Source organism: Phyllobates terribilis, unplaced genomic scaffold, assembly GCF_046119375.1.
Source record: "Phyllobates terribilis strain yellow unplaced genomic scaffold, ASM4611937v1 Scaffold_5__5_contigs__length_657084704, whole genome shotgun sequence".
NCBI classification, from domain to species: domain Eukaryota; kingdom Metazoa; phylum Chordata; class Amphibia; order Anura; family Dendrobatidae; genus Phyllobates; species Phyllobates terribilis.
In genome coordinates, this window is record NW_027362765.1 from 512024957 (window position 1) to 512046012 (window position 21056).

The 21056-nt window shown below is 47.7% G+C and overlaps 1 long non-coding RNA gene across 1 annotated transcript in view; it reads left to right on the forward strand.

Moving 5' to 3' along the window:
• The first annotated feature begins 841 nt into the window (after window positions 1-841).
• Window positions 842-21056, forward strand: part of LOC141271302 (uncharacterized) — a 38330-nt gene continuing 18115 nt past the window's right edge. Inside the window, exons 1-4 of the long non-coding RNA XR_012321887.1 lie at window positions 842-870; window positions 6030-6051; window positions 6826-6844; window positions 7102-7167. This is a non-coding gene — a long non-coding RNA (uncharacterized lncRNA). The remainder of the gene's footprint in view (window positions 871-6029; window positions 6052-6825; window positions 6845-7101; window positions 7168-21056) is intronic.

The following is a 21056-nucleotide window of genomic DNA, read 5'->3' on the forward strand; positions in this document are numbered from 1 at the left end:
TTGGGGAGATTGGTGTGGAGGAACCTGACTGGCCACACAGAGCCCGGACTGTGGGATGAACCTTTGGGATGAACTAGAATGGAGATTGCTAGCCAGGACTACTCATAAATAAAGGGGCAAAAATTCCCACAGACGCCTCCAAAATCTTGTAGAAAGGGACCAACTTCAAATTAATGCCTATGGATTTAGGATGGGATGTCATAAAATTCTGTATCTCTATACTTATGTCCATATGGTGTATATGTATAATAACAATACTGTAGAAGAAAAAGAATGGATTATAAAACGCTACTGCGCATATGTGTTCTTGGGTCTGTGTGTGTGTGGGAGTGGGGGAGTTTATCATTTGTAACAATTTACTGTATGGGATTATTTACATACATTTATAAACCCTCCATAGACTTTATTATACATAATTATATTGAATACCATTGGCTGCTGGGTGCATTCTAGAATGTTGTGACATCATAGGATCGACACCATGGTCACCTCTGCTGGACATTATGACATCACGAGGACTATACTGTATAAGCAACTGCTCACCCAGCATTCCGTTGAGGGTTATAGTAGGAGTTACAGTTACAGTATACATGTCTTACACTTCTGTCCTGTCCTTATTATTTCCCATTTCCAATCTATATAAGTTTCTGATTTCTTATGACAAGCTTCCTCTACTTCCCAACTCTCATATCCCATACATTTTTAACGAGAAAACCTTATATTTGTTAGTTAGTTTTGGTAATATGTACTATTGATACAATTGGCATTTAAGAGTAGGTCACTTATAAGGAAACCTCTCTCTTTTTATCCAATTCAGGTTTCTGCAGTTACTTTAGTAAAATGATGAGCACAACTTGGGAAGCAATTTATGTAAGTGCAAAAGAAGAAATGTCATGTAATTCAGGATAGTGATTGTAATGCTGTCTCTATACGTATATATAAAAATTAATTTCTGTTGTCTGATATCCGTTCTTTATACACGGCCAAATGCCTGGACCAATCAGGTCTGTACGATTACGATGATACCAAACTTACATTTTTTTTTTTTTATTTAAAGGAAATCTGTCAGCAGGTTTTTGCTACGTAAACTGAGGACAGCATGCTCTAGGGGTTAACACACAGATTTCAGCGATCCCTTTCTTATCAAGCTCCATGCTGTTTGCTTACAATGATTGTTTTAGGACCAGTAGCTTATCATTGCTGTGACTCTCTAGTCCAGGGAGCCCTGGTCCAACACGCCCCTCCTGTGACAGGCAGCTTACTGTATATGGACATTGTATATACAGAGCCTGGTGTGGGCGTGGTTAGTTGTGGTGTGGGTGGGGTTAGCTCTCACAGCTCTGCTTCATTGCTAAATCTATGAACTCTGATTGTGTGAGAACAGCTGCACCCAGTAATCTATGTGATATATCGTTGAATTCAGCTTCTCTTTACCTATATCAGGCTGCTCACAAATGAGGTGGAAAAAAACCTGCTGACAGATTCTCTTAAAGTGGTAATTAAAAAAAATCTGAATTTCGTAAAAAAAATAAATAAATAATAGCTTGAGTCTCCATTTTTGAATACCAGTAACATTTTATTCCATGGAGCTGTGTGAAGGCTTGTTTTTTTGCGTGGTGACCTGATGTTTTTATTGATACAGTTTTGGGATAGTTACAAAGCTTTGATCACTTCCTAATGCATTTTTGTTGAGTTGTAGTAACCAAAAAACCTGCAGTTCTGGCTTTTTTTTGCTTTACAGTTTTTACAGATTGGGTCAATTACTTTTATATTTTCATAGAATGGACTTTTCTGAACATGTTAATACCAAATATGTGTATTCTTTTATTTTTTTTCCCTTTCTTTCATTTTAACTGGGTGATTCGAAATTGTAAGTTTTTTACATTTTTAAAGCTTTTTTTTTATTGCTGTTTTACTTATTTGTTAGGTCCCTTACAGGACTTGAACCGGCGATCATCTGATCGCTTGTGCTACATACAGTAATACAGCAGTATTGTGTTATACAGTAAAAATCACTGTCTTCTGACACCCAACCACAGGCTGGATGTCACATGAGAGATCACATACCAGGCACGAGGGCGTTTAGCCGGCTCCTGGCTGTCGTAACAACCCATCAGATCACTGTCAGAAACAGCGACATTAAGCCGGGTATCAGCGGCAGTCAGCGGTCACGCCTATTGCTGCTGATAGAGGATGATACCATCTACATAATATAGCGACATCTGCCCAGTGTGGAGTGGGCTCTGCTTCTGAGACCACTCCAAAGTCTCTGACACGCTCCATGACAAATATATTTATCATGGGGCAAAAAAGGGTTAAAACGATATAGCGTGCAGTACCCCGAAATACGCATAACTCTTGCATTCAGCAGATTTAGCAATGCAGCTCTGCCAGTTTGCCCCCATCTAATAACACATAAATATGGGAAAAATGGCCTCAGCTTCAGAGATTCACAACACGCAGATCATTTATTCACCATATTTTATACTTGAATAAGTGGCTAATAAAGTCAGATGTCACTGAGTTGTCAGCAGATGCCTGGTCACTTACCAGGCTGTTTATGGACTATATTAATGCTGCATGGGGCACAGACTGTCTATGGACTATATGAATGCTGCATGGGGCGCGGACTGTCTATGGACTATATGAATGCTACATGGTGCACGGACTGTCTATGGACTATATGAATGCTGCATGGTGCATGGACTGTCTATGGACTATATGAATGCTGCATGGTGCACAGACTGTCTATGGACTATATGAATGCTGCATGGGGCACGGACTGTCTATGGACTATATGAATGCTGCATGGGGCGCGGACTGTCTGGACTATATGAATGCTGCATGGGGCACGAACTGTCTATGGACTATATGAATGCTGCATGGGGCGCGGACTGTCTATGGACTATATGAATGCTGCATGGGGCGCGGACTGTCTATGGACTATATGAATGCTGCATTGGGCATCGACTGTCTATGAACTATATGAATGATGCATGGGGCGCGGACTGTCTATGGACTATATGAATGCTGCATGGGGTGCGGACTGTCTATGGACTATATGTATGCTGCATGGGGCGCGGACTGTCTATGGACTATATGTATGCTGCATGGGGCGCGGACTGTCTATGGACTATATGAATGCTGCATGCAGCACGGACTGTCTATGGACTATATGAATCCTGCATGGGGCGCGGGACTGTCTATGGACTATATGAATGCTGCATGGGGCACGGACTGTCTATGGACTATATGAATGCTGCATGGAGCATGGACTGTCTATGGACTATATGAATGATGCATGGGGCGCAGACTGTCTATGGACTATATGAATGCTGCATGGGGCGCAGACTGTCTATGGACTATATGAATGCTGCATGGGGCACGGAATGTCTATGGACTATATGAATGCTGCATGGGGCACGGACTGTCTTTGGACTGTATGAATGCTGCATGGGGCGCGGACTGTCTATGGACTGTATGAATGCTGCATGGGGCGCGGACTGTCTATGGACTGTATGAATGCTGCATGGGGCGCGGACTGTCTATGGACTGTATGAATGCTCCATGGGGCACGGACTGTCTATGGACTATATGAATGCTGCATGGGGCACGGACTGTCTATGGACTATATGAATGCTGCATGGGGCACGGACTGTCTATGGACTATATGAATGCTGCATGGGGCACGGACTGTCTGTGGACTATATGAATGCTGCATGGGGCGCAGACTGTCTATGGACTATATGAATGCTGCATGGGGCACGGACTGTCTATGGACTATATGAGTGCTGCATGGGGCACGGACTGTCTATGGACTATATGAATGCTGCATGGGGCATAGACTGTCTATGGACTATATGAATGCTGCATGGAGCACGGACTGTCTATGGACTATATGAATGCTGCATGGAGCATGGACTGTCTATGGACTATATGAATGATGCATGGGGCGCAGACTGTCTATGGACTATATGAATGCTGCATGGGGCGCAGACTGTCTATGGACAATATGAATGCTGCATGGGGCGCAGACTGTCTATGGACTATATGAATGCTGCATGGGGCGCGGACTGTCTATGGACTGTATGAATGCTGCATGGGGCGCGGACTGTCTATGGACTGTATGAATGCTGCATGGGGCGCGGACTGTCTATGGACTGTATGAATGCTGCATGGGGCGCGGACTGTCTATGGACTGTATGAATGCTGCATGGGGCGCGGACTGTCTATGGACTGTATGAATGCTGCATGGGGCGCGGACTGTCTATGGACTATATGAATGCTGCATGGGGCACGGACTGTCTATGGACTATATGAATGCTGCATGGGGCACGGACTGTCTATTGACTATATGAATGCTGCATGGGGCACGGACTGTCTGTGGTCTATATGAATGCTGCATGGGGCGCAGACTGTCTATGGACTATATGAATGCTGCATGGGGCACGGACTGTCTATGGACTATATGAGTGCTGCATGGGGCGCGGACTGTCTATGGACTGTATGAATGCTCCATGGGGCACGGACTGTCTATGGACTATATGAATGCTGCATGGGGCACGGACTGTCTATGGACTATATGAATGCTGCATGGGGCACGGACTGTCTATGGACTATATGAATGCTGCATGGGGCACGGACTGTCTATGGACTATATGAATGCTGCATGGGGCACGGACTGTCTGTGGACTATATGAATGCTGCATGGGGCGCAGACTGTCTATGGACTATATGAATGCTGCATGGGGCACGGACTGTCTATGGACTATATGAGTGCTGCATGGGGCACGGACTGTCTATGGACTATATGAATGCTGCATGGGGCATGGACTGTCTATGGACTATATGAATGCTGCATGGAGCAAGGACTGTCTATGGACTATATGAATGCTGCATGGAGCATGGACTGTCTATGGACTATATGAATGATGCATGGGGCGCAGACTGTCTATGGACTATATGAATGCTGCATGGGGCGCAGACTGTCTATGGACTATATGAATGCTGCATGGGGCGCGGACTGTCTATGGGCTATATGAATGCTGCATGAGACACGGACTGTCTATGGACTATATGAATGCTGCATGGGGCACGGACTGTCTATGGACTATATGAATGCTGCATGGGGCACGGACTGTCTATGGATTATATGAATGCTGCATGGGGCACGGACTGTCTATGGACTATATGAATGCTGCATGGTGCACATACTGTCTATGGACTATATGAATGCTGCATGGGGCACGGACTGTCTATGGACTATATGAATGCTGCATGGTGCACATACTGTCTATGGACTATATGAATGCTGCATGGGGCACGGACTGTCTATGGATTATATGAATACTGCATGGGGCGCGGACTGTCTATGGATTATATGAATGCTGCATGGGGCACGGACTGTCTATGGATTATATGAATACTGCATGGGGCATGGACTGTCTATGGACTATATGAATGCTGCATGGGACACGGACTGTCTATGGATTATATGAATACTGCGTGGGGCATGGACTGTCTATGGACTATATGAATGCTGCATGGGGCATGGACTGCCTATGGACTGTATGAATGCAGCATGGGGCACAGACTGTCTATGGACTGTATGAATGCTGCATGGGGCACGGACTGTCTAAGGACTGTATGAATGCTGCATGGGGCACGGACTGTCTATGGACTATATGAATGCTGCATGGGACACGGACTGTCTATGGACTATATGAATGCTGCATGGGACACGGACTGTCTATGGACTATATGAATGCTGCATGGGGCACGGACTGTCTAAGGACTGTATGAATGCTGCATGGGGCACGGACTGTCTATGGACTATATGAATGCTGCATGGGACACGGACTGGCTCTCTGCTCATAGATAGATTTATTAATTCTAAGGCAATCTTGTGCAACAAACTTAAGAACCCCTTCATTATCCAGTGTAATAGAAGCCTATGAGTATGTGCTGAACAATGTAAGAAGCTGAAATATTTCATGGACTTTATACATTTTTCTGTGTTACTATTACAGATGGCAATTTCCAACATGAGATGTAAGTATTCACATTCTCACCCGCAATTATAGCATTTATACCTCACGATGTTTCCCCAGCGCCCTGCCCCGGTCTGTGCAGTGGGAGGACTGAGGCTTTGCACAGCAGGCACGACCTATTGACGTAATGGGACCTGCTGAGCTGAGTCTCAGACGCACAGGGGCAGGATGAATGGTGGACCAGGAGCAGTAATATTGTGATGACGGTTGGGTGATGGGGGAACAGAGCCAGCGCTCCCCAGCACTCACGGCCATGTGGTCTGCTGCTATGGATGTAACACCCCTGTGCTCCAGTAGTTACAGTACAGCGGAAACCTGACAGATCAGATAATCGTGTAAGGAAATCTCTGTACAATAACGTTGGAAAGGAAGGGCTCATTCACATGTATATTTTTGTACCAGGTGCGCTGTCAGTATTTTTCACTGGCCCTCATATTCTATGGAGCTAGTAACATGTCAGCTTGGGGAGAATTGTGGACTAAACTCACCCATAGACTGACTACTAGGAGAAACTTCCACCAGCTTTTTCCCTTTTTTGCATATAAGAGAAATGGATGACATACTGATGATAAAAATGGGCACACAAACCCAAAAAGAACAAAAAAGATGAAAATCGGATGCAAGCACACTAATGAAAACTAGCTGGTTTGGTTTTATGCAGATTAGAATAAAATGAAGTGTGAATACGGCCTAAAAATAAGTCACCCATTGCAACTGAGTGACTTTTATTAAATAATTCAGTAAATCTAATTCTAAACTGTTGTTTGTCTTTCAGCCACAGAACTAATTTACAGGTAAGAGTCTTTCCTCTCATTGTATAGAGGTGCGGTACGCATGCACCACCTCGGCAACATCCTACCGGGGCATCTCAGAGCCGGAGGTTCCAGCGGACGGATCCCCAGAATCAGTACCTTATTCCCTATACTGTGGAGAGGGGAGAACTAAGTTGGGACATATTTTTAATAGTTCAAATCAATTACCAGTGTTATACAAAAGTCCTAGTTTATCCCTTACCGAACGTACAGATTGATATGTTTTTTTTGTGCTATAGATTGGACCCCCTGAAAATAATTCTTCAGGACCTGAGTAAAAACATTAAAGAGAAGTTCACAACAACGTAAGTGAAAAATGTAACGATCTAATATAAGTAAACCTTATAGATCATACAATGATATAGAGGTTTCCTTATCTCAGATGACTGATTCTTTTTATTCAGGTACAGAAGTTACATGTAAAGCATCGTGAAAATTAAAAATTTGGGGCTAAAACAACATTTTAGCAAGAGAAAACAATTTTCATTTTCACATCCACATTTTAAAAAGTTCCATGAAGAACCTATGAGTTCAACATGCTCAACACAGCCGTATATGAATTTCTAAAGTTTTCAATGTGACAATCTAATGTTATCCAATTCTGTGCAGTACCCTTGGACTCAAAAAGCTTCCTATACCTCTGGATAATATCCTTTCTGCTGTTTAGGCACCTTAGGGGCCGTGCAAATGTGACATGGTGCCTGCAATCTATTTCAGACAAATTTGTGTTCCAAAATTCAAATGGTGCCACTTCCCTTCTGAACCTGCATTTGTCCAAACAGAGGTTTCTTACCACATGTGGGTATCAGCGCACTCAGAAGAAACTGAGTAATAAATTGAGAGGTTAATTTTCTTGTATTATCCCTTGTAAAAGTGAAAAAATTGGGTCTAAAACTAAATTTTAGAGGAAAAATTAAGTTTCTTTTTTACATTTCACTTTGCATTAATTCCTGTGTTGCACCCGAAGGGTTAAAAAAGGAACAGGTTTTGTTAATTTCTTGAAAAAATGAAAAGTTGCTGCTAAACTTTTAACCCTTCTAACATCCTAACAAAATAAAATGATGTTTGAAAAATGATGCAGATATAAAGTAGACATATGGGAAATGTTATTTATTAATTATTTTGTACAACGTGACTAACTCGTTTAAGGATATAAGAATTAAAAGTTTGAAATTTACAAATTTCTCTTCATTTTTATCAAAATTGCGATATTTTCACAAATAAACGCAAAAAATATTGACCTAAATTTACTACTACTGTATGTACAATGTGTCATGAACAAAACAGTCTCAGAATCACTAACCTACATTGAAGCATTTCAGAGTTATTACCACAAAGTGACACTGGTCAGATTTCAATAATTTGGCCTGGTCATTAGGGTCAAAATGGACTCGGTCACTAAGGGTAATGGGAACCAGGAGAAAACACACATGAGCCACTATTGTAGTATGGCTTCTTTAGAAAGAAAGCCAGGTTTACCAAACGCTGACTACCGTACCAGGGCTAGGAGTCACGGAGGCCCCAGCGTCCAGGGAGAGTGATCTCCAAGAGAAGGCCCTACCACCAGGTCAGCAGGTGCAAGTGAGAGACAGAAACCAAGCTAGGCCTAGCTCCAGGCAGGTCAGAAACTTAGCGAGGAAAGCCACGGATCAGGAGGCCCTATACCCGCTCACTGGGGAGAGTCTAAAAGTGCACCCTTCGCCCGGAGTACCCTGGACCGTGCCTGTATCAACACCAGTAAAGGTACTGAAGCTTACGCCCGTGTGAGTGTCCGTCTTTCCTCCGGGACTGTCCCGCCGTCTCTCACCAGCATCCACCACCTACTCCTACAATGCCCTGAGGCCCGCTCCACCTGTGGGGAGCCGTCCCAACTAAGCTGCCCAAACACCGGCCTCAGAGGACTGTCACAGCGCTGGTAATCCTCACCAGACACCACAGGTGGCGTCACGACCAATCCACAAATCCCCTATAAATCTAATTCCCCCTTTTTCAAGAGCGACCCCAGGGTACGGGCCCGGGAGCCGACTACCGCGACATCCCCAAGACCAGGCAAAGGCCCAGGCGCCGAGTCGTTCCCATCCCCTGGGTGCGACATCGCTCTTTCTGGCGTCACGAACAGGATCTCGTGCCCGTTGCCACCGGGTACTGTGCGCCTTTATTGAACTGAACTGTGTGTTAAACTGTGGTGAAGATCGTCGCCATTATCGCGCTGCAGCGTGGGAAGAAGAGGGGCGTAACCGAGGGAACCTGAGAGGCGTAACTGCTAAAGCGCGCGAAGCCCAGGACATGCCCCGCCCCGCGACGTCGAAGCAGGAAGCGTCAGGTCCTGTAAGGAGTCCAGTGAGCGCTCTGACGTCAGACGCGAGCGACGCAAGGTCCTGGAAGAAGACCAGGAGGAGAGCAGAACTGTACGGTGGTGGGCTTTGGATCATCCAGATGCCACCTTTGACACCTTTAAGGATATGGCTATAAAGGGACTGCAACCCCTGGAGACAAATGGTACTGTTATCCAAAGTTACCAGGGTGGGGCCGCCCCAGTGCCCGCAGCGTCCACCTTTCCCTCGTTGACCGCTGAGGCCAAGGTGCAAACAGCGCCCCCTAATTAGCTGGACAGCCTGCGCTCTGAAGTGCGTCAGTTAAGCAAAACTCTAACCACTGTCAGGAGCGCCCTGCAGCTACGGACGGAGCCCGAGACGGCAGGAAGGATCCTGCTAGCCGACAGCCCTGAAGATGTCCCCTGGATGAGGAGAAGGAGGAGAGCAACGTCACTCCGTGGGAGGACCAGCGACCAACGCCGCCTTCCAAAGGAACTCATCTGCTACTGTTGTCGCAAGGCAGGCCACACAACACGGACCTGTCCTTTAAACGAGAAAACCCTGAGGCCGAGGGCTGACACCCAGAAGTAGATCAACCAGGCCCATCAAGCTGGTACCACCGGTTCGTGGGAGGAAGACCTTTCCTGTCCATTGTGCTGGACGGCATCGCGACACCTGCCCTGCTGGACACTGGATCTCAGGTAACCATCATGCCTGATGTCCTCTACAAAAGGTTCTGGTCCATAGACGAACTTCACCCACCAGATCCAAACCTTTCCGTGCATGCCTCAAATGGCTTTCCCCTTAACCTAGTCGAGGTTAAGGATGTGGCAGTGAAGGTGGGAAGAGTGGAACTGAAGGACCAGGGACTAATTGTAGTAGAGACTAATCCTGATGATACAGACTTGTGTAACACCCCTTTTGGGCTACCACGGTACGCTGGGTGTTATGGGGGGTCTCACCTCTCTAGGGCGCAGTGCCTCCACCCGAATCTTGATTGGAGCTCTCACTGGGACTGCAGAAGAACTGGTATCTTCTGCCAGGGGCTGATTCGGGAAGCCCCTGCCACAGCTCAGTACACACTCATCCGGAACAGGAGTAAAACGGTTTAACAGGTTTATTGCTATGCAGCAGAAATTAGGTGGATTTAAAGAAATAACATACAATACAGGTAACGGTGCGCTATAAAAATCATATACACATCACAATCTAATTCTTCCCCAACCGTGCAAATATAACGTAGCAGTGTTTCCCTTTTCTTGTATTAACTCAGTCCAAACGTTGGGGCCCAGTTGCCGCGGATGTTGGCACGCAAATTTATAACCGTTGGTGCACTTAGATGAACATTAACGTAAAAAGTCTGGGGCGTAGTATACTCACTGTAACTGGCGCTGGTAGAACCACAATTCTCAAAAGGGGCACTCACGGTGCATCTCAACCGGTCGTATGTTTCCCTGGACACCAGCTGGGGGCGGCAGGATTCACGCCTTTATATGGTGGGAGTGCCGGCAGAACTCTCCGAGTCCTTGATGTCACTTGCTTCACCGGGTGACAGGGCCGCGCTCTCTCCAGCAGCGCGGGTATATCAGAGGGGACGGCAATGCTCCGCAGCGTAGAGGGATACAAGTCCACAGCGCTCCGTCTTTCACAACAACAAGCTGCCACACTCCCTTTCCTCTCTAGTTTTACTTTCACTTTCTCTCCAGCTCCCTCCCCTAAGTCCCTCCTCCCTCCTATCCTTCCAGGCTGTGTCATCTGACTGAAACAAGGGTCCATGGGAATTGTAGTCCACTGCAGCTCAGGGAAAAAACGATTAGTGTCTGTAAGTCCCAGTATACCAGTAGCTGCTCTGACAGTTCCATGTGCAGGTGTTACATTCTCCCCCTGGTGAGTCATTGAAAGTGTCCCATCATGACATGAAGACTCACCACCTGAAACATGAATGGGGGTTAAGGCATCCTGACTAACACCAAATTTACATGCACACAAACCACCTCCTGGTGTATCAACCTGGGGACCTCAGTGGTATGTCCCATTCTATCATAGGTCAACATCATGGGTGGCCTAGTGTCCCGCTTGGGACGAGTGTGTACTGAGGGGCCCCCCTCCTCAGCCCCCGACTCTTGTCTCTCAGGAACGGGCTCCTCTAGGGGGATCTCTTCATTCAATAAATGTCCCTCTTCTTAACTTTCCCCCAATTGTGGGCAGGGTGCATTCGCCTCCTGACAAATGTCCCTTTTCTTTGTTTCTACTTCAGGGGTCTGGTTTTCAGGGTCTACGCCCATGGGGCATGGGTCCTCGGTCTCCCTGTAGCTCCATTGACCGTCAGGTCCCCATTCATCCCCAGACTCGCTGTCACTTCCTCCTGAGGCAACTCCAGTCTGGGGTGGTTTTTTACACCTTCGACTTCTCCTATTGCACGGAAGAGTTGTATGACCTCCTTGAGTTGGCAATGGGGGTAAAGGGATGTTTTTTCCCACAGGCAACAGATGGTGTCGATGATAGGTTTTAACAGCTCCGCCCCCTTTCTCAGGCTTCACTCTGTAGGCCGGGACACCGGGCAACTTCTCCATCACCACGTAAGGGTCAGGACACCACCGATCAGCAAGCTTGTGCTTCCCAGGAAGGATCAGAAGTTGGATAAGGACTCTATCTCCAGGCAGTAAAACTTGTTCTCGAACCCTACAGTCGTAGCGAGTCTTATTACGGTTCCCTGACCGACAGAGGCCTGCTCTGCCAATCTGTAAGCTTTTGTTAAATCTTCTTTCAACTGGGACACATATTTTAAGTAGGTCTTCCCATTACAACGGTCAATGGATGTCCCAAAACTAATATCCACTGGTAGTCGGGTTTTTCTTCCAAACATGAAGATATAAGGAGAGTATCTAGTTGACTCATTTGTGGTGCAATTGTAGGCATGAACCAACTGGCTCACATGCCTGCTCCAGTGTCCCTTCTTCCTGGGATCCAAAGTGCCTAACATGTTCAGAAGGGTACGATTGAATCTCTCAGGTTGATGATCCCCTTGGGGGTGATATGGTGTGGTTCTGGATTTCTTGATCCCACAGAGAGCGCATAGCCCCTGGATTAGTCTGCTTTCGAAATCTCTTCCTTGATCGGTATGGATGCGGGCAGGCAGCCCGTAATGTACGAAGAACTTCTCCCATAATGTTTTTGCCACAGTAATTGCCCTTTGATCTTTAGTGGGGTAGGCCTGGGCATATCGGGTGAAATGGTCAGTGACCACTAACACATTACTGACATTGCTTTCATCAGGCTCGATGGAGAGGAAATCAATGCACACTAGTTCAAATGGGCCATCACTGGTAATGTTCACAAGGGGGGCGGTTCTCAAAGGCAAGGTTTTTCTCAACACACACCGGGAGCATGATTTGCAGTATTCTTCAATATCCGCTTCCATGCGAGGCCAGTAAAATCGGTCGGCCACAAGACTCATGGTCTTTTCGATGCCAAGATGTCCATGGTCATCATGCAGGGACTTCATGACCATCTTCCGAAATCGGGTGGGTAACACCAGCTGTCTGCGGACTCCTCCCTTCTGGCCCTTTGCCTCCCGGTATAGTAGTCCATTTCTTACTACTAGCGACTCTAGCTGCCGAGTCAGCAAGACAGACTCCTCTGTTCTTAATGCATTCTTTTCGGGCCTCCAGCCCCTCTTCACCCACCATCGAACTACCCCCACTGACTGATCCTCCTGCTGCGCCGTTCTGACTTGATTACGAGTCAGTTGAGGGAGAGTCTGGGGTTACATTTGTTACTCGGCAGTACGACAACGGGAGCACTTCACTAGATGCTCCTAAGAATTTAGCACAGCACCGCATAGGGAGGGCATCAGTTTGATGTCTATGGCACAGAGTTTTCACCTCAGGGGCAGGGACCTCTATCCATCCTCCTTCTTCTTCCTCATTTAAGGGTTCACTAGGCAGGCGAGAGAGTGTGTCTGCATCAATGTTACTGATCCCTGGTCGATATTTTAAGCTGAAATCATACAGAGAGAGTGCGGCAAGCCACCGGTACCCCGTGGCATCCAGTTTTGCTGTGGTTCTCACGTAGGTTAATGGATTGTTGTCGGTATGAACCACGAAGTGTACCCCATAGAGATAGTCATGCAGCGTGTCCACTACAGCCCATTTCAGAGCCAGAAACTCCAGTTTGTGAGCTGGGTAGTTGCGTTCACTGGGAGTCAATCCTCGACTAATGTAGTAAACAGGACGTAGACAGCCATCATGGTCCTGATAGAGAATCCCTCCTAGTCCATCGAGAGAAGCATCTATATGTAACACATATGGTTTACTGGGGTCTGCATAGGCCAACACTGGAGTTTGGGTCAAACATGACTTCAGTTTCTCGAATGCCTCGTCGCATAAGGGTGTCCATCTTTTCCCAAAAAGTTCATTAACTCGGAAGTAGTCTCTCTTTCTTGACCTTGAGGGGTGGGCTGTCCCGCCGGAAGGGGGATACCCCTGGGTAAGGGCAGTTAACGGCTTCGCAATCCGAGAGTACTGGGGTACAAATCTTCGGTAGTATCCACAAAATCCTAAAAAGGACCTAAGCTCCCTCAGCTTGGTGGGCTTAGGCCAGTTTACCACAGCCTCCACTTTGGCGGGGTCGGTGGAAATTCCTTCTCTGCTGACTATGTGCCCCACATATTTCACAGTCGCCTGGCAAATCCGGCACTTATCAAGGGACAACTTCAACCCAGCCTCCTTCAACCGATCCAGCACCTTGAACAACCGCTGGTTGTGTTCTTCCAGAGTCTTCCCAAAAACAATAAGATCGTCTAGATAAACCAAGACCTCACGTAAGTGCATGTCCCCCACTACTTTGTCCATACATCTTTGAAAAGTGGCCGGAGCACCTGTCAGTCCTTGAGGCAGTCTCTGAAACTCGAAGAACCCAATGGGGCAGATAAAAGCGGTCTTCTCTTGATCTTCCTTTGACATGGGTATCTGATAGTAGCCACTCCGGAGATCTAACACAGAAAACCATTGGCTCCCTTGCAGGCAATCTAGAGCTTCATCGATTCGGGGCACAGTGTACTGGTCAGGATCCGTACGTTTGTTCAAGGTACGATAATCCACACACATCCGAATAGCTCCATTTTTCTTCCGAGCTATCACGATGGGGGAAGCATAAGGGCTACTAGACTCTATGATGACTCCTGTGTCTAACATACCGCGTAGATGCTGCCTAACATCTTCGATATCCGCCGGGGCCAATCTTCGGGATCTCTCTCGGAAAGGCTTTTGATCTTTCAACCGAATGCGATGCTCTACTCCTTGGGCAAGGCCCATGTCCCATTCGCCTAAAGAGAAAGCCGCCCCCGCGTCATCATGCCGTCGATGACTAGCCTCCTCTCTTCTCCTTTCAGCTCACTTCCTTCAAAACAAGGGTCAAAGCTTTCAGGCTGCAGTTCCCTCTTCTCCTCCTCCGTCCTCACATAGGCTTCCAGACAGACTGGGTGAATGGATAGGAGTAATTTTCTCCCCCAACTTCACGACACCACTGAGCTAACGTACGGAAGATGTTGACATTTGTTCCCACTATGACAGGTGTTGGTCTCTCATCTGCCTCTGCCTCCGTGCAGATTAGCGCTATGATGGGTATCTCTTTATCCATTCCAACAACAGTCTCTGGGAATCGTAGTGTCACGGACACGTATCCTTGGGAGGGATAGCTGTGCTCACTCAGTCCCCACACCACGAGTCCAGACAGCGGTTTCAGAGGCACATTGGATAAATATCTCTTATACCATCCTTCGAAGATGATGGACACTTGAGATCCGCTATCCAGCAATACTGAACAAGGTTGACCATTGATATATGTGGGGACATGTGGGGCTGGTCCCACTAACCCTTCAGGCAGTGTTTTCGATGAGGCACTATTGGAGGGGGAGGTAGAGTAGGTCTTAGTTGCTGATGGGGGCTCAGTATGGGGTTCTACTGGCCCCCTTTCCCGTTTCCCGACTGCCTCTGAGGGTGATGGGGAAAATGTGAAGAGTTCTTTGAGCTCCACCTCTTTGGACACTGACGAGCTATATGGCCTGGACTCCCACAGACAAAGCACCCTTCTGGTTTCCTACTCTCCACTCTACACAGGTCATAATTCTCTCTTCCTGAAGCCAGGGTTTGCTTCTCGGCTTCCTCTGCAGCACTTTGTAGCCGCTGTATTGTCTTGGCCTGAGCACTTAACAATTGTGTAATCTGCTCCCCCTGTTTCTCGATGACTTTCAACAGTTCCATCTCTCGGCAATCGGCTGTTGGCTTCAGGGCAACAGTAGTCACCCGAGGGGATGTCTTCTCTCTTGCGGCCAAAATAACCTCCTCCTTGCGAACTTCCTTAAGCAACTCATGAAAAGAACTGGGAATCTTCTCTTTATCACAAGACCTCATCCGCTGGGCAATTGGATCATGCGTGAGAGCTCCTCTGAGCACTTGTTCCAGACGACACTGATCAACTTCTTTAGGGCTGACTCCACCTTTAGATACTATTCTATGAACCAGCTTATCTAGTCGGTATAGATAGTCGGACATCTTCTCATCTGGCAGTTGGTAGGTGGTACGGAGTTTATAGAGTAGATCAGTAGCATCTTCAGAGGACCCAAAAGCATCTTCTAAAGCACTCATATAATCTTGATAAGTTGCTAGTGGCTTGCTCCGCCAAGCAGCCTGCACCACTTCCATAGCAGTACCCTTCAAATTTTCTACTATTCTCTGCTTCTTTACGGCATCAGTGCACTGCCACTCTTCTAAGCACAGTAAAGTGACATTCCTCCAAGTATCATATCCTTCTTCTCCAGCAGGGGTGGGGAGGGCACCCGAGAAAGTTCTTAGATGACGTTAGTTCCCTTCTGGCTGCATCTTTGCAAACTGACTGACTAACTTTTCCATAGCTGTCATAAGCACATCAGCAGGGGCCTCTGTCTCTTCAGGACTGGCTCTAAGTGGAGTAGAGGGCGGACATATACTAGTCTTTCTAGGCTGAGTGGTTGATTCCTGTTGCCGGGTCTCAACTTCGGACTCAGTAGGCCAAGTGATCTTCCATTGTCGACCATACTCTGGGGACATGGCTATCATGGATGGGAAGTATTCTTTCCTCAATGTCTGCCCGGTTGAGATCAGGGCTGTGGGTAACTGTCCCCCCTTTTCCTTCCTGCAGTCGACCACTTTAGGGTGGGCAAGTTCAGTGAGTTGGTTTACTATTTTCAGTATCTCTTCATCAGACGCATCACAGAGCTCACCACTCACTGCAAAGCTTTGTTTAGCTGTAACATCCATCTCTTCACACCACAAATACACTTCTTGCTCTGTTAAAGTCTCCATAGTAAATGCTCCTGTTTTAGTTCTGGATCTCAGCAGTACCTCCACTGTAACACCCCTTTTGGGCTACCACGGTAAGCTGGGTGTTATGGGGGGTCTCACCTCTCTAGGGCGCAGTGCCTCCACCCGAATCTTGATTGGAGCTCTCACTGGAACTGCAGAAGGACTGGTATCTTCTGCCAGGGGCTGATTCGGGAAGCGCCTGCCACAGCTCAGTACACACTCATCCGGGACAGGAGTAAAACGGTTTAACAGGTTTATTGCTATGCAGCAGAAATGAGGTGGATTTAAAGAAATAACATACAATACAGGTAACGGTGCTCTATAAAAATCATATACACATCACAATCTAATTCTTCCCCAACCCTGCAAATATAACGTAGCAGGGTTTCCCTGGTCCAGGAATACGAACAGGTATTCAGTAAACACCTACTTGATTTTGGGAGGATTAAAGGGGTACAACACCATATACCCACAGGTGACCATCCACCCATCAAAGAACGTTACAGGCCCATACCACCAGCACACTACCAGAAAACGAAGGAAATGTTGCATGACATGAGGAAGGAAGGGGTAATAAGAGATAGCTGTAGCCCCTGGGCAGCTCCCCTGGTCCTAGTCAAGAAAAAGGATGGAAGCACGAGGATGTGTGTAGATTACAGACAGTTAAATCGCATAACATACAAAGATGCATACCTTTTACCCCGTATAGAGGAATCCCTGGCTGCACTAAAGTCTGCAAATTACTTCTCTACCCTTGACCTCACTAGTGGGTACTGGCAAGTAGCTGTTGCTGAGGAGGACTGGGGAAGACGGCCTTCACTACCCCGATGGGACTCTGCGAGTTCAACAGTATGCCGTTCGGACTCTGCAACGCCCCTGGAACGTTCCAGCGATAGATGGAGTGCTGTTTGGGACACCATAGCTTCGAGACTGTACTGCTATACCTGGATGACGTGATAGTGTACTCCAAGACGTACGAGGACCATTTGAAGCACCTGGCGGAGGTATTTGAGTCGCTGTCCCGGTATGGGATGAAGTTGAAGCCTTCCAAGTGCCACCTGCTCAAACGGAAGGTTCAGTACCTGGGACACATTGTCAGTCCAGAAGGAGTAGCACCAGACCCGGAGAAAGTCACAGCCATCCAGAAATGGCCCGAACCGAAGAATCTCAAGGAGGTACGTCAGTTCCTGGGACTAGTTGGGAATTCCCGGAATTTGTAAAGGACTACACCAAGAAGGCAGTGCCCTTGCAAGATCTCCTGGTAGGACAGTCCGGGAGAGGCAGAAATCCTCCGTTCCAGTGGGGTAAGGAGCAAGCCGAATCCTTTGCAGTGATGAAAGAGATCCTGACCGGCGAAGAGATCCTGGCCTACCCTGACTACAGCCAACCGTTCCTGCTGTACACTGATGCCAGCAACGAGGGATTAGGAGCTGTGTTAAGTCAGAAGCAGAATGGCAAAGATAAGGTGATCGCCTGTGCCAGTAGGAAGCTTCGTCCGGCCGAGAGAAACCCAGAGAACTATAGCTCCTTCAAGTTGGAGTTCCTGGCCTTGGTCTGGGCCATCACTGAGCGGTTCAAGCACTACCTAGCCTCCAGTAAGTTCACTGCCTACACTGACAACAACCCCTTGACACACCTAGAAACAGCCAAGTTGGGAGCCATGGAACAGCGTTGGATGGCCCGGCTGTCAAACTATCAGCTCACCATCAAATACCGGGCAGGCCACAAGAATGCCAATGCCGATGCCCTGTCCAGGATGCCTCACCAGTCAGACAATGAAGAAGAAGTGGATGACCTGGAGGAGATTGAGCGACCTGCCTTCCACCGTAATGGGATGGTCCACGATCAACGCGCCTCCAGGAGGTATCACGGGAAGACATTAAACCCTCTGCCTCACCACAGCTGGAAGGAGACCCAGGACAGCGACCCGGTTGTCAGCCGTATCAAAGAACTGATAACCCAGGAAGGTTCCTCCCAGGAGAAAGACGCTCCTCCGCAAACCAAGCAACTGTGGAATGAGAGAAGCCGGCTGTTCATCTATAGAGAGAAGCTGTGCCAAAGATATGTCAACCCCTGGACCCATGAGATGGTATGGCAGATAGTAGTGCCCAGGACAGACATCCAGATGGTGTTGGAGGCCTACCACGATCAAGCGGGGCACTTTGGCTGGAAGAAGCTAGAAACCCTTCTGAAGGGTCGGTTTTATTGGGTTGGAATGCGCAGTTCCATAGAGAGATGGTGCCGGGATTGTGGACCCTGTAGCCTCAGAAGAAAAGACTACAGCAGCCAGAAGGCACCCCTGCAGCCCATCAAGACAACTCGACCCTTGGAGATCGTAGCCTTGGATCACGTCAAGCTGTCACCCAGCAGGTCAGGATACTCCTATGCCTTGACCATGGCGGATCACTACTCCCGGTTCCTGGTGGTCGCCCCCGTCAAGGATCTGACGGCAGAGACTGCGGCAAAGACGTTTCAGGCGTACTTCTGCAGGCCCCATGGATACCCGGAGCAGGTGCTGACGGATCAAGGCCCTGCCTTTGAAGCTGAATTCTTCAAGGAGTTCTGCCATCTTTACGGGTGTAAGAAGATCCGGACTACATCGTACCACCCCCAAACCAATGGGTTATGTGAAAAGATGAATAACATAGTCATCAACCTGTTGAAGACCTTACCGCTAGAGGAGAGAAACCAGTTGCCAGACAAACTACCTGACCTGGTAGATCTGTACAATCACATACCTGTGAGTTCCACCAATTGTACTCCAGCGTACTTAATGAGAGCAAGACCCGGAAAGTTGCCCATGGACCTGGAGCTTGGTGTAGTAGAACCCGAAGCAGATATGTCCACTGAAGACTGGGACACGACGCGACAGGAGCAGTACAGGAGAGTACAGGCCTGTGTCGAAGACAGTCTGAATAGGGTAAGAGACAAGCCGGAAGCACAGTATAACAAGAGTGCACCAGCCGAACCCTTAACCCCTGGAGAAGTTGTGCTAAAAAGAAAAAGAAGAAACCACAAACTTGACAACCAGTGGGAAAGAGAACCTTACACTGTGTTGAATTCCAGGTTCGACAATAGGAAAACCTGTCTAATTAGCAAAGACGGAGGAAGAACGACTGCAACGGTGTCTAGAGGCCATCTGAAATTGTGTCCAGGTCTGCTAAAGCCCCAGGAAGAAGTGCCTCTCATTGTACCGGAGGAGCCTAAAGAAGCAGTACTACATACTAAGTTAGGAGATTTCCCGGCAGATTGGCCCCAACTAGGAGGAGCAGTAATAATACCTGTGATCCACTTCTTCCAACAACCAGAAGACCCTCCACAGCAAGTAGAACCTGTAGGTGCCCCGGAAGAGCCTGCTCAGGAAGAATCCCCGGAAGAAGGATCCCCTGTTGGAGCAGAGCAAGAAGGCCCAGCCAATGGTACACTTGCCAGTCCCGTAGAGAGGTTAAGGCAGTCTTGCAGTCCCCCAACACTTAGAACTGACAGAGTGGGAGGTAGTACAAACACCAGTACCACACGCATCCCAATACTACGTAGGTCAACACGTAGCACGCAAGGTCAGACCAGTGTCAGATACAGAGAGTAGGAAGAGAAACTCTGACAGTATAAATAGTTGCCCCTTGGGGTATGTTATTCTTGTGTAATTTCCATGTATGTATTTATTGACTTATTTTTGCCTTACAATGGACAATTTAGGTGACATGGACACTTTTCTTGTTGCGTTTAGTTACCCGTAAGAGTATACATAAAAAGACTCTGTGGCTGAGGACTGTGTGCAGCCCAAAAACTGTTTACTTGTACATATTGCACTCCCTGGAGTGCCCCTTTTAGGTAACCATTGAAGAAAAACCTGTCTGGCGTGGCAAGACTTGTGGTCCAACATCGGATCACCTACGCCCTGCAGCCACACCCAGGACCTACGTGGAGGGTTTACGGACAGGTCCCTCAAGCTACCTTGTACTTTGCAGTGAAATGGACACCCTGTTAGGGGACTCACTGACAATTGCTCAAAAACTCTAACTATTGTACATATATTTATTATTTATTACGTTTTTGTTACCTGTAATGTTCAAGCAAAGTGCCTCCCATAAAGGGAAGAAACGTTATTACTGTTTGACCTGTTTATGAAAAATTACTTCAGTCCAGGAGTACTGAGCTTTACTAGGGGGGAATGTGGCGCCCTGCTGCGCACTGGTGCCACAGATCCCAGAGGGGTGCATGGATGGACTTCTCCACAAGAGGCCCTCAACACATTCACACACCTCCACCCTACCACCTCAGACCAGCAGAGGGAGCCCGTTAGGGAGATATATATATTGGGGGGTGGAGTTAGTTAGTCAGATCTGAGTTCAGTTGGAGTTGCAGTCAGAGTGCGGACTGTGAGGAGAGAGCGTGCTGACGCTTAGAGCAGTGAAGAGCAGCAAGCTGCTGCGGTGCTTATTCGAGCCAAGGCCTACAGCACGTGTGAAGCCTAGTGAGGGCCCTGAATGTGGCCGAAGACGAGAGGAGAAGGAAGAAGTAGCAAGGGGGCAGATG